At 42.3% G+C, this 13751-nt stretch overlaps 1 pseudogene; it reads left to right on the top strand.

The window, feature by feature from the left end:
- The window catches only part of LOC124006678, a 260851-nt pseudogene that overhangs the window by 22771 nt on the left and 224329 nt on the right, over positions 1 to 13751 (top strand).

Here is a 13751-nt window from a genome sequence, read left to right as displayed (position 1 = left end):
GATATCCAGCTCCCCTCAACTACCTCTTCAACCTCATATGACAAAGGCAAAAACCCTTTTGAGAACAAGATAACCACACCCCCACTTTTTGAGTTTTTATGACTACACACCACTGTCCCCCCCCACTCCTGTTGCCACATAACTTCATTTTCCAAATTACTATGCGTTTCTTGTAGAAAATTTGTCACTTCCCTTTCCCCTAATTAACTCATACACCATGGCTCATTTTTTAACATCTCTTGCCCCATTTACGTTTAAAGAAGAAATCTTAAAAATGCTCATGGATGAAAAAAATATACAGAGGAAGATACAGCCACCACATCTCTTTACAGAGTTAAAACTGCAACTGAACTCTTTCATTTTCTTTAGAATTTACATCACTTATCACTCTTGTGACCACTTTCTTGAGTCAAGCAATTTCAGGGCTTTTCAAACTTCCCCCTGTAAATTTTTGACATCAGAAACTTTGCTGATTCAATAAACAATTCACGTTCAGGGAAAAAATCAGTTACATTGTAATCCTGCATATATTTCCTCCCTTTTGTCAACTTCAGAAATTGACGTATCTTCTCGATCCCATACCTCCCTTCCACCCCATTTATCTCACTATATTGTTGTGACGCGTCAGATGACTCACTCTCGCTATCCTCCCCAGAAGAAAACTCCAACATCTCTACAACTTGTTCATCTTCAATTGATTTATCAAACTCTACCTTTCTCTTAGAATTAGACCCTTCACCACCCCTTAAATTCTTCCTTTTACTCCTCGGTATTTTGAAAACATCCGCATCCTTTTCCCTTATTTCCAGCACCACCTCAGCGACGGCAGTCGCAATCTCACCTACTGTTTCCCCTCCCTCTTTGTTCTGATCTACCACAATTGCCCACGTATCCACAATGCCTTCCTCTCCTACTTTTCCAACCACATCTGCCCACCTTCTCTCTTCCCCTGCACCCTTAGCATGTTCATCCCTTCGCGGTGGTGCGTTAGTTGCACCAGCACTAGAGCTACTACTAGGCTCAGCGCGCTCATTCTCGGGACAACTACGCACCAAATGCCCCTCTCTTCCACAGCCAAAGCATTTCATTGATTCAGTAGATGCATAGAAGACATAATCAAATCCATCAATCTTAAAACTGAACGCTAAATTCAGTTCATCTCCTTCCTTTTTTAAAATCATATGCACTTGTCTCCGATGAGAGAGAGAGAGAGAGAGAGAGAGAGAGAGAGACGAGAGAGAGAGAGAGAGAGAGAGAGAGAGAGAGAGAGAGAGAGAGAGAGAGAGAGAGAGAGAGAGAGAGAGAGAGAGAGAGAGAGAGAGAGAGAGAGAGAGAGAGAGAGAGAGAGAGAGAGAGAGAGAGAGAGAGAGAGAGACCGTAGTTTGAGTAGCAAGGCCATCAACAGGAAGTATCGTAGTTTAAGTAGCAATGCCATCAACAGGAAGTGACAATGGGCTTATGAGTGAGGGATGGAAAATGTATATTCTATCAGCGGTGTGTGTGTGTGTGTGTGTGTGTGTGTGTGTGTGTGTGTGTGTGTGTGTGTGTGTGTGTGTGTGTCTGTGTGTCTGTGTCTGTGTGTCTGTCTGTGTCCACGTGTGTCTGTCCATCAGGAGCTAGATTACAGGTCTGTGTTGCCAGACAGTGTGTGGGATAGACTGTACGGAGCCCTCCTGCTCTGCCCTCCCTGTTACTGTGGTCGCACAGAGATGATGTCACAGCACGTGTTTTATAATACAAATACAGTATATTGAAACATACTGAAAAGCACATGCTCTGAATACACAAACACAGTACGTAACCACACACACACACACACACACACACACACACACACACACACACACACACACACACACACACACACACACACACACACACACACACACACACACACACACACACACACACACACACACACACACACACACACACACACACACACACACACACACACACACACACACACACACAATCTCTAGTGGACAGACTACATAATCACATTTCCAAATGACACAATAATTTTTTTAGTTCTGAGTTACCAAGATCAGTGATGTAGTGACAGTCTCTCGGTCATGTTGTCCCTAGATTGTTATGAGGTTTGTAGCACAAAACAACTGTAGAGCCTCACCAATCTTCGTATAGGAACAAATAATACCCAAATAATACCCTATTTCATATGTAGTGCACTTCTTCTAAGTAGGGCCCCTCAGGGCTGTATGTAGTGGACTTCTTCTAAGTAGGGCCCCTCAGGGCTGTATGTAGTGGACTTCTTCTAAGTAGGGCCCCTCAGGGCTGTATGTAGTGCACTTCTTCTAAGTAGGGCCCCTCAGGGCTGTATGTAGTACACTATCACAGATGTAACTGCAATTGAGGAGGTTTTCCGAGTACTCAGGTAACAGTACCTCTACTTGAGTAGATATTTCAGTACTCTTTCCACCCCTGGTGAGTGAGTGTGTGAGTGAGTGAGTGAGTGAGTGAGTGAGTGAGTGAGTGAGTGAGTGAGTGAGTGAGGGGGGGTGAGTGAGGGAAAGAGGGAGTTTGTGGGTGAGGGGGTGAGTGAAGGAAAGAGGAGGTTTGTGAGTGAGGGAAAGATGGAGTGAGTGAGGGGGTGAGTGAGGGAGTGAGTGAGGGAAATAGGGAGTTTGTGAGTGAGGGGTGAGTGAGGGGGTGAGTGAGGGAAAGAGGGAGTTTGTGGGTGAGGGGTGAGTGAAGGAAAGAGGGGGTTTGTGAGTGAGGGAAAGATGGAGTGAGTGAGGGGGTGAGTGAGGGAGTGAGTGAGGGAAATAGGGAGTTTGTGAGTGAGGGGGTGAGTGAAGGAAGAGGGGGTTTGTGAGTGAGGGAGTGAGTGAGGGAAAGAGGGAGTTTGTGAGTGAGGGGGTGAGGGAGTGAGGAGGTGAGGGAGTGAGTGAACTCAGTTCCTACTGTACATCCATTTCTTCTCTTCCTTGTATCTATTTAGTGAAAAAAAAAATGCGTTTAACAGCATTCAGGTAACCGAGGCGAAATTCTATAATGTTTTTATTTTAAAAGTAACTACTTTTTGGCGTCCCGGGTGGCGCAGTGGTCTAGGGCACTGCATCGCAGCGCTAGCTGTGCCACCAGAGACTCTGGGTTCGCGCCCAGGCTCTGTCACAGTCGGCCGCGACTGGTAGGTCCGTGGGGGAACACACAATTGGCTTAGCGTCGACCGGGTTAGGGAGGGTTTGGCCGGTAGGGATGTCCTTGTCTCATCGCGCACCAGCGACTCCTGTGGCGGGCCGGGCGCAGTGCACGCTAACCAAGGTCGCCAGGTGCGCGGTGTTTCCTCCGACACATTGGTGCGGCTGGCTTCCGGGTTGGATGCGCGCTGTGGTAAGAAATGCGGCTTGGTTGGGTTGTGTATCGGAGGACGCATGACTTTCGCATGACTTTCGACCTTCGTCTCTCCCGAGCCCGTACGGGAGTTGTAGCGATGAGACAAGATAGTAATTACTAACGAAATTGGGGAGAAAACTTAATAAATAAATAAATAAATGAAAAAGTAACTACTTTTTGAATGAGCTACTATTACTACCAGTCTAGCCTACCACTCTATCCTACCAGCCTATCCTACCAGACTATCCTACCAGACTATCATACCAGCCTATCCTACCACTCTATCCTACCAGACTATCCTACCAGCCTATCCTACCAGCCTATCCTACCAGCCTATCCTACCAGTCTATCCTACCAGCCTATCTTACCACTCTATCCTACCAGACTATCCTACCGGTCTATCCTACCAGCCTATCCTACCACTCTATCCTACCAGCCTATCCTACCAGTCTATCCTACCAGTCTATCCTACCACTCTATCCTACCAGCCTATCCTACCACTCTATCCTACCGGACTATCCTACCGGTCTATCCTACCAGCCTATCCTACCACTCTATCCTACCAGTCTATCCTACCAGCCTATCCCTACCTGTCTATCCTACCAGTCTATCCTACCAGTCTATCCTACCAGTCTATCCTACCAGTCTATCCTGTTTATCAAATCTAATCAAAGTGTATTTGTCACGTGCGCCGAATACAACAGGTGTAGATAGACCTTACAGTGAAATGCTTTACTTACAGGCTCTAACCAACAGTGCGATTTTTAAGTTAAAAAAATATATTAGGTGAACAATAGATAAGTAAAGAAATAAAACAACAGTAAAAAGACAGGTTGTATACAGTAGAGGCTATATACAGTAGAGAGGCTATATACAGTAGAGAGGCTATATACAGTAGAGAGGCTATATACAGTAGAGAGGCTATATACAGTAGAGAGGCTATATACAGTAGAGGCTATATACAGTAGAGAGGCTATATACAATAGAGAGGCTATATACAATAGAGAGGTTATATACAGTAGATGCTATATACAGTAGAGAGGCTATATACAGTAGAGAGGCTATATACAGTAGAGAGGCTATATACAGTAGATGCTATATACAGTAGAGAGGTTATATACAGTAGAGGCTATATACAGTAGATGCTATATACAGTAGAGGCTATATACAGTAGAGAGGCTGTATACAGTAGAGGCTCTATACAGTAGAGAGGCTCTATACAGTAGAGAGGCTCTATACAGTAGAGAGGCTATATACAGTAGAGAGGCTATATACAGTAGAGGCTATATACAGTAGAGGCTCTATACAGTAGAGAGGCTCTATACAGTAGAGAGGCTATATACAGTAGAGGCTATATACAGTAGAGGTTATATACAGTAGAGAGGCTCTATACAGTAGAGAGGCTCTATACAGTAGAGAGGCTATACAGTAGAGAGGCTATATACAGTAGAGAGACTCTATACAGTAGAGATACAGTAGCTATATACAGTAGAGAGGCTCTAAACAGTAGAGAGGCTCTATACAGTAGAGAGGCTATATACAGTAGAGAGGCTATATACAGTAGAGAGGCTATATACAGTAGAGAGGCTATATACAGTAGAGGCTCTATACAGTAGAGAGGCTATATACAGTAGAGAGGCTATATACAGTAGAGAGGCTATATACAGTAGAGGCTATATACAGTAGAGAGGCTATATACAGTAGAGAGGCTATATACAGTAGAGGCTACATACAGTAGAGAGGCTACATACAGTAGAGAGGCTACATACAGTAGAGAGGCTATATACAGTAGAGAGGCTATATACAGTAGAGAGGCTACATACAGTAGAGAGGCTACATACAGTAGAGAGGCTATATACAGTAGAGAGGCTACATACAGACACCGGTTAGTGATGCTGATTGAGGTAGTATGTACATGTAGATATGGTTAAAGTGACTATGGATATATGATAAACAGAGAGTAGTAGCCGAGTAAAAGATGGGGGGAGGGGGGGGGCACGATGTAAATAATCCGGGTAACCATTGCCGTTAAAGTAACAGTTTTTCTACTATATAGGGAATAGGGTTCCATAGGACTCTGGTCTAAAGTAGTGCACTATATAGGGAATAGGGTGGCATAGGGCTCTGGTCTAAGGTAGTGCACTATATAGGGAATAGGGTTCCATAGGGCTCTGGTCTAAAGTAGTGCACTATATAGGGAATAGGGCTCCATTTGAGATGTGTGTTGTAGGTTTGGTCCTGGTTGACTCTGATTGGAGTTGAAAGTGTTTTTTGTTCCGGATTAATTGTATTTACTCTGAACTCTATAGTGTTGTCAAGAACTATAAACTCTTTGAATCATCTTAAATAATTGTCAGCTGGTTATTTATCAACAGAATTATGACTGTTTCTAAGATCGGACAAACATTTACAGTCTGGATAAACAGGGGAAAGTAGAAGGGTTTTTCGAAATGGTGCTTTCTTCTTGTGTGTGTGTGTGTGTGTGTGTGTGTGTGTGTGTGTGTGTGTGTGTGTGTGTGTGTGTGTGTGTGTGTGTGTGTGTGTGTGTGTGAGTGTGAAAGAGAAGAGTGAGGAAGGATATATTTATATATATTGTTTTTACTATTATTTTCTTTTCAAAATAGCTACGACTGCTAGTGAATATCTACACGCTCCTTGCAGAGTCTTCACATGTCCCTGTCCTAACATTATACTGTATTGTTGGGAGCTCGTAACGTACCATGTCCCTGCCTTAACATTATACTGTATTGTTGGGAGCTCGTAACGTACCATGTCCCTGCCTTAACATTATACTGTATTGTTGGGAGCTCGTAACGTACCATGTCCCTGCCTTAACATTATACTGTATTGTTGGGAGCTCCATGTCCCTGCCTTAACATTATACTGTATTGTTGGGAGCTCGTAACGTAAGCATGTCCCTGCCTTAACATTATACTGTATTGTTGAGAGCTCGTAACGTACCATGTCCCTGCCTTAACATTATACTGTATTGTTGAGAGCTCGTAACGTAAGCATGTCCCTGCCTTAACATTATACTGTATTGTTGGGAGCTCGTAACGTACCATGTCCCTGCCTTAACATTATACTATATTGTTGGGAGCTCGTAACGTACCATGTCCCTGCCTTAACATTATACTGTATTGTTGGGAGCTCGTAACGTACCATGTCCCTGCCTTAACATTATACTGTATTGTTGGGAGCTCGTAACGTAAGCATGTCCCTGCCTTAACATTATACTGTATTGTTGAGAGCTCGTAACGTACCATGTCCCTGCCTTAACATACTGTATTGTTGGGAGCTCGTAACGTACCATGTCCCTGCCTTAACATTATACTGTATTGTTGGGAGCTCGTAACGTACCATGTCCCTGCCTTAACATTATACTGTATTGTTGGGAGCTCGTAACGTACCATGTCCCTGCCTTAACATTATACTGTATTGTTGGGAGCTCGTAACGTACCATGTCCCTGCCCTAACATTATACTGTATTGTTGGGAGCTCGTAACGTAAGAATGTCGCTGCACACCCGTTACACTGTGTACACGACCAATACAATAAAAGAAATAAGAAATTAAAGAATTATTGTTATACAAACTACGGTACTTCCTGTTGATGGCCTTGCTACTTAAACTACAGTACTTCCTGTTGATGGCCCTGCTACTTAAACTAAGGTACTTCCTGTTGATGGCCTTGCTACTTAAACTACGGTACTTCCTGTTGATGGCCTTGCTACTTAAACTACAGTACTTCCTGTTGATGACCTTGCTACTTAAACTATGGTACTTCCTGTTGATGGCCTTGCTACTTAAACTACGGTACTTCCTGTTGATGGCCTTGCTACTTAAACTACGGTTCTTCCTGTTGATGGCCTTGCTACTTAAACTACAGTACTTCCTGTTGATGGCCTTGCTACTTAAACTACGGTACTTCCTGTTGATGGCCTTGCTACTCAAACTACGACACTTCCTGTTGATGGCCTTTCTTGTTTTATGTGTCAGAATTTTTCATGCTCAGTACATTTAGTTGGGAATCATTGATGGACATTAATATTCAAATCTTCTCTGATATAAAAAAAATAAATACATCAGATTTAAGTCAGGACTGAGATTGGACCATTCAGGAACAGTCAACACCTCTTGGAAAGTCATTGTGGTTTGTCTTTAGGCATGGAAATGTGTGTATTGTCATTCTGACTAAATAAAACTATCCCAGAGTTTAGAAGACTGAGGCAGATTTTCCACTTACTTTTTCTCTGGGCTTTGATCGTATTTCATATTTTTGTTGATCCTGACAAATTCCCCCAGTCACTGCCAGTAACAAGCATACCCATAACATGACGCTGCCACCACAGTACTCAAATACACAAAGGGATCAACAACATTGCATTCACTCCACATTCACACCACATTACTGGCCTTTATGACAAAGAGAAAAGATGGAAGCTAGTGTTAAATAATCCACTCCAAATCATTAATTCTGTTTGTAACAAGGCTGTTATGTGGTACTGTATGTCACGATGTGACTAGGGTGGGTATTCTATGTTCTTTTTTTCTATGTTTTGTATTTCTATGTCTTGGCTTTGGTATGGTTCTTAATCAGGGACAGCTGTCTGTCGTTGTCTCTGATTGAGAACCATACTTAGAGAACCCCCCCCCCACCTGTTTTGTGGGAAGTTAACTTTGTCTTTGTTCAGGGCACAGAGCCTAAAGCTTCACGGATTGTCTTTGTTCAGGGCACATAGCCCAAAGCTTCACGGTTTGTCTTTGTTCAGGGCACATAGCCCAAAGCTTCACTGTTTGTCTTTGTTCAGGGCACATAGCCCAAAGCTTCACTGTTTGTCTTTGTTCAGGGCACATAGCCCAAAGCTTCACTGATTGTCTTTGTTCAGGGCACATGGCCCAAAGCTTCACTGTTTGTCTTTGTTCAGGGCACATAGCCCAAAGCTTCACTGGTTTGTCTTTGTTCAGGGCACATAGCCCAAAGCTTCACGGTTTGTCTTTGTTCAGGGCACATAGCCCAAAGCTTCACGGTTGTTTTTTTGTTCTTCGTTTTGTCGCCGTCATTTTTAAATTAAGTTCAAATGTACGCTTACCATGCTGCACCTCGGTCCAGTCCTTCAGCCAGCCGTGATACTGTAAGACAACACGACAAATACATTAACATTGTGAGATAAATTAAAAACTACAGTTTTGGGTCTAATCCAATATGAAACAACACGGATGTATTGCATTTCATGTTTTTGTGGTGGCAACATCAGGTTATGGGTATGCTTGTCATCAGCGGGGACTGAGGAATTTGTCAGGATCAAAATAAATATGAAAGGAGCAAAGCCCAGGGTAAAACATTAAAGGAAAAGCCGGCCTCAGTCTTCTGAAAACCTAACGCTGGGATAGAGTAAGACAATTACAAAAACATTATGCCAGAGGCACACCAGGGTTCGGTTTTCATTAGTCTCAGTGTGTAGTCTCAGTGTGTAGTCTCAGTGTGTCGTCTCAGTGTGTCGTCTCAGTGTGTCGTCTCAGTGTGTCGTCTCAGTGTGTCGTCTCAGTGTGTCGTCTCAGTGTGTCGGCTCAGTGTGTCGTCTCAGTGTGTAGTATCCGTGTGTAGTCTCAGTGTATGGTAGTTGGTTACATTAGTCTCAGTGTGTTGTGTTTTAGAGGGTTAGGGTTAGGGTATGTTGTGTTTTAGAGGGTTAGGGTTAGGGTATGTTGTGTTTTAGAGGGTTAGGGTTAGGAAATGTTGTGTTTTAGAGAGTTAGGGTTAGGGTATGTTGTGTTTTAGAGGGTTAGGGTTAGGGTATGTTGTGTTTTAGAGAGTTAGGGTTAGGGTATGTTGTGTTTTAGAGGGTTAGGGTATGCTCTCTCTCTCTCTCTCTCTCTCTCTCTCTGTGTCTTTTAGCGTGACCTGGCATGAGAGGTGTTAAGAGTAAGCCCATTACAGCACTGTAGAAGAATTTTGATGGCCTCTTCAATCCACATATCAGCACTAGTGTCCCATTCTACAGCCAATGGTTCCACCCAATAAACAATGTTTGTGATAAACAAGACTAGTGTTTCTGGCCAAAGTTTAGTCTTCAGTGACAATCCAACAGGATTCAGCTGCTGTTGGGAATAACGGCTTTCAAACATGGAAGATTTGTAGCAAAGAAAGACATTTGTCTTCCAAGAATAGATAAAGGTTCTATTCTAAGGTTCTATTCTGAAGTTCTATTCTAACGTTCCATTTTAAGGTTCTGTTCTAAGATGCTATTCTAATGTTCTGTTATACAGTTCTATTCTAAGGTTTCATTCTAAGGTTCCATTCTGACACTCTAAAGTTCTACTCTAAAGTTCTATTATAAGGTTCTTTTCTAAAGTTCTATTCTAAAGGTTCTATGATAAAGTTCTATTCTAAGGTTCCATTTTTAAGGTTCTATTCCAAGATTCTATTTTAACATTCTGTTTAACAGTTCTATTCTAAGGTTCTATTATAAGGTTCTATTATAAGGTTCTATTATAAGGTTCTATTCTAAAGTTCTATTCTAAAGTTCTATTATAAAGTTCTATTATAAGGTTCTATAATAAGGTTATATTCTAAAGTTTTATTCTAAGGTTCTATTCTAAAGTTCCATTATACAGTTCTATTATAAGGTTCTATTCTAAGGTTCTATTATAAAGTTATATTCTAAGTTTCTATTATGAAGTTCTATTCTAATGTTCGTCTTCCAAGAATAGATAAAAGTTCTATTCTAAGTTTCTATTCTAAGTTTCTATTCTGAAGTTTCTATTCTGAAGTTTCTATTCTGAAGTTTCTATTCTAAGTTTCTATTCTGAAGTTCTATTCTGAAGTTCTATTCTAAAGTTATTTTCTAAGGTTCTATTCTAACGTTCCATTTTAAGGTTCTATTCTAAGATTCTATTCTAACGTTCTGTTATACAGTTCTATTCTAAGGTTATATTCTAGGATTATATTCTAAAGTTCTATTCTAAGGTCCTATTCGAAAGTTCTATTCTAAAGTTATATTTCAAATTTCTATTCTAAAGTTCTATTCTAAAGTTCTATTCTAAGGTTATATTCTAAGGTTCTATTCTAAGGTTATATTCTAAGGTTATATTCTAAAGTTATATGATAAAGTTCCATTTTAAGGTTCTATTCCAATATTATATTCTAACATTCTGTTTAACGGTTCTATTATAAGGTTCTATTATAAGGTTCTATTCTAAAGTTCTATTCTAAAGTTCTATTCTAAAGTTCTATTCTAAAGTTCTATTCTAAAGTTATATTATAAGTTATATTATAAGGTTCTATAATAAGGTTATATTCTAAAGTTTTATTCTAAGGTTCTATTCTAAGGTTCTATTCTAAGGTTCTATTCTAAGGTTCTATTCTAAGGTTCTATTCTAAGGTTCTATTCTGAAGTGTTATTCTAAAGTTCTATTCTAAAGTTCTATTCTAAGTTTCTATTCTAAGGTTCTATTCTAAGGTTCTATTCTAAAGTTTTATTAGAGTAGCATAGCGTAGTGTAGCTTAGACTAGCATAACATAGCGTAGAGTAGCTTAGTGTAGATTTTCCTATTCTAAGGTTCTATTCTAAGGTTCTATTCTAAGGTTCTATTCTAAGGTTCTATTCTAAGGTTCTATTCTAAGGTTCTATTCTAAGGTTCTATTCTAAGGTTCTATTCTAAGGTTCTATTCTAAGGTTCTATTCTAAGGTTTTATTCTAAGGTTCTATTCTAAGGTTTTATTCTAAGGTTCTATTAGAGTAGCATAGCTTAGCGTAGAGTGGCATAGCATAGCGTAGAGTAGCTTAGACTAGCATAACATAGCGTAGAGTAGCTTAGTGTAGATTAGCATAGCATAACGTAGAGTATCTTAGCGTAGAGTAGCCTATTCTAAAGTTCTATTCTAAGGTTCTATTCTAAAGTTATATTCTAAAGTTCTAGTCTAAAGTTCTCTTCTGAAATTCTATTCTCTCTATTCTCTGTCTTTCAGGTGTAGGAGTCCCCAGCCATGACAATAACGTGTGAAGGTGGGCCCAGGGCCAGCGGCCTGTGTGTGTGTTCAGGCCTATGGAGGCCACAGTCTCTCTTCCTGCTCTACACAGTCCTGGAGCTGGTTGTGGTCCACTCCACCCCGGTCCTAGGAGCTCTGGAGCTCCAGCTGGATGAGGAGCAGCCGGCAGGAACCATCGTAGGGGACATCAGTGCTGGGCTACCCCCCGGCATCACCGCCTCGCTGTACTTCATCTCCGACCACGAAGGGACAGGTGTGGGCAGCGACCTCCACATCGACGAGACATCCGGGATCATCACCACGGCACGCCGCCTCGACCGCGAGCAGAGGGACCACTACAGCTTCATCGCCGTCACCATGACCGGGGTCACAGTCGAGGTGTCCGTCACGGTCAATGACATTAACGACCACGCGCCGGCGTTCCTCAAGCCAAAGGCATTGCTGAAGATCCCGGAGCAGACGGCGGTGGGAACACGGGTTTCCCTGGAGCCGGCGTCAGACGCGGACCGCGATCAGCTGACCACCCAAGGATATGTGATTAAGGAAGGAAATGTGGGGCAAGCCTTCAGGCTGGAGACCAAAAGAGCTGCTAACAAGGTATGGTACAATATAGCATAGCGTAGAGTAGCTTAGCGTAGAGTAGCATAGCGTAGAGTAGCATAGCATAGCGTAGAGTAGCATAGCGTAGAGTAGCATAGCATAGCGTAGAGTAGCATAGCGTAGAGTGGCATAGCATAGCGTAGAGTAGCTTAGCGTAGAGTAGCATAGCATAGCGTAGAGTAGTTTAGCGTAGAGTAGCATAGCGTAGAGTAGCTTAGCGTAGAGTGGCATAGCATAGCGTAGAGTAGCTTAGCGTAGAGTAGCATAGCATAGTTTAGCGTAGAGTAGTTTAGCGTAGAGTAGCATAGCGTAGAATAGCATAACTCCCGAGTGGCGCAGCGGTCTAAGGCACTGCATCTCAGTACTAGAGGCGTATAACTACATACCCTGGTTTGATTCCAGGTTGTATCACAATCGGCCGTGATTGGGAGTCCCATAGGGCGGCGCACAATTGGACCAGCGTTGTCCATAAGAATTTGAAGAGTATAACTGACTTGCCTTGTTAAATAAATGTTAAATAAATAAATTACGTATAGTAGCATAGCATATCAAAGCATATCATAGAGTAACATAGCAAAGCACCCAGGGACACTTGATCAAGACCAAAAGAGCTAACACGGTTTACCAAACTGGTGTTTTACAATAGGATACTCTCTTGTCCACTTAAATGGAAATCTATTTTGTGAGGCCAGTGGTACAATATACACGAAAAACAATACAGTACCATTTGTCTCTAAGCAAGAAATAGAATGACATGATCGGGGATTCCCCCATTCAAGTCAGTGATGGACTAAAAGCAGGAAGTGTACCCATCCATCTGTGCTGTGATTTGTTGAATCAACTCAACTGACATTACAAACAAATACATTCCATTGCATGAGCCACATCAGTTAAACATAATTTTGAATGAACATTCTACATTACCATGGAAATGATCGCATTACTAAAGGAGGCAGCCATTGTGAGTGTACCCATGAGTTTTACCAGTCAAGTTGCCAGGGTTAGAGGTTCCAAGCCTGTTCTATTCATTCTATGGTTTTCTCTCCTGTTGTTCTTGTGTCCATCCCATGTCTTCTCACTCTTTAGGTGTTGTACCTGGACCTGGTGGTGAACGGTGTTCTGGACAGGGAGAAGAGGTCCTCGTACAGCCTGGTTCTGGAGGCCTTCGACGGGGGGAGTCCCAGACGCACCGGCCTGATGACCCTGGAGGTGTTTGTCACCGACATCAATGACCACGCCCCCGTCTTCAACCAGAGCAGATACCACGCTATCATCTCAGAGAGTTTACCACAGGGAAGCAACATACTGCAGGTATTAATGGTGGCTCAGAGAGTAAAGCTAAACGTTTTGTAGACAACAACAAACAACACACTCTAGCAGAAGGTGTATGTTAAAAACCTTAACTGACCCGCTGGTTTACTGACCCACTGTTTAACTGACCCGCTGTTTAACTGACCTGCTGTTTAACTGACCTGCTGTTCTACTGACCTGCTGTTCTACTGACCTGCTGTTCTACTGACCTGCTGTTCTACTGACCCACTGTTTAACTGACCCGCTGTTTAACTGACCCGCTGTTCTATTGACCCTCTGTTCTACTGACCCTCTGTTCTACTGACCCTCTGGTCTACTGACCCACTGGTCTACTGACCCGCTGTTTAACTGACCCTCTGTTTAACTGACCCACTGTTTAACTGACCCTCTGTTTAACTGACCCACTGTTTAACTGACCCGCTGTTTAACTGACCCTCTGTTTAACTGACCCTCTGTTTACTGACCCTCTGTTCTACTGACCCGCTGTTTAA

Source organism: Oncorhynchus gorbuscha, linkage group LG20 (assembly GCF_021184085.1).
Source record: "Oncorhynchus gorbuscha isolate QuinsamMale2020 ecotype Even-year linkage group LG20, OgorEven_v1.0, whole genome shotgun sequence".
Classification (NCBI taxonomy): Eukaryota; Metazoa; Chordata; class Actinopteri; order Salmoniformes; family Salmonidae; genus Oncorhynchus; species Oncorhynchus gorbuscha.
Note: the sequence above shows the minus strand (reverse complement) of the source record. Positions and strands in the feature narration are given on the sequence as shown.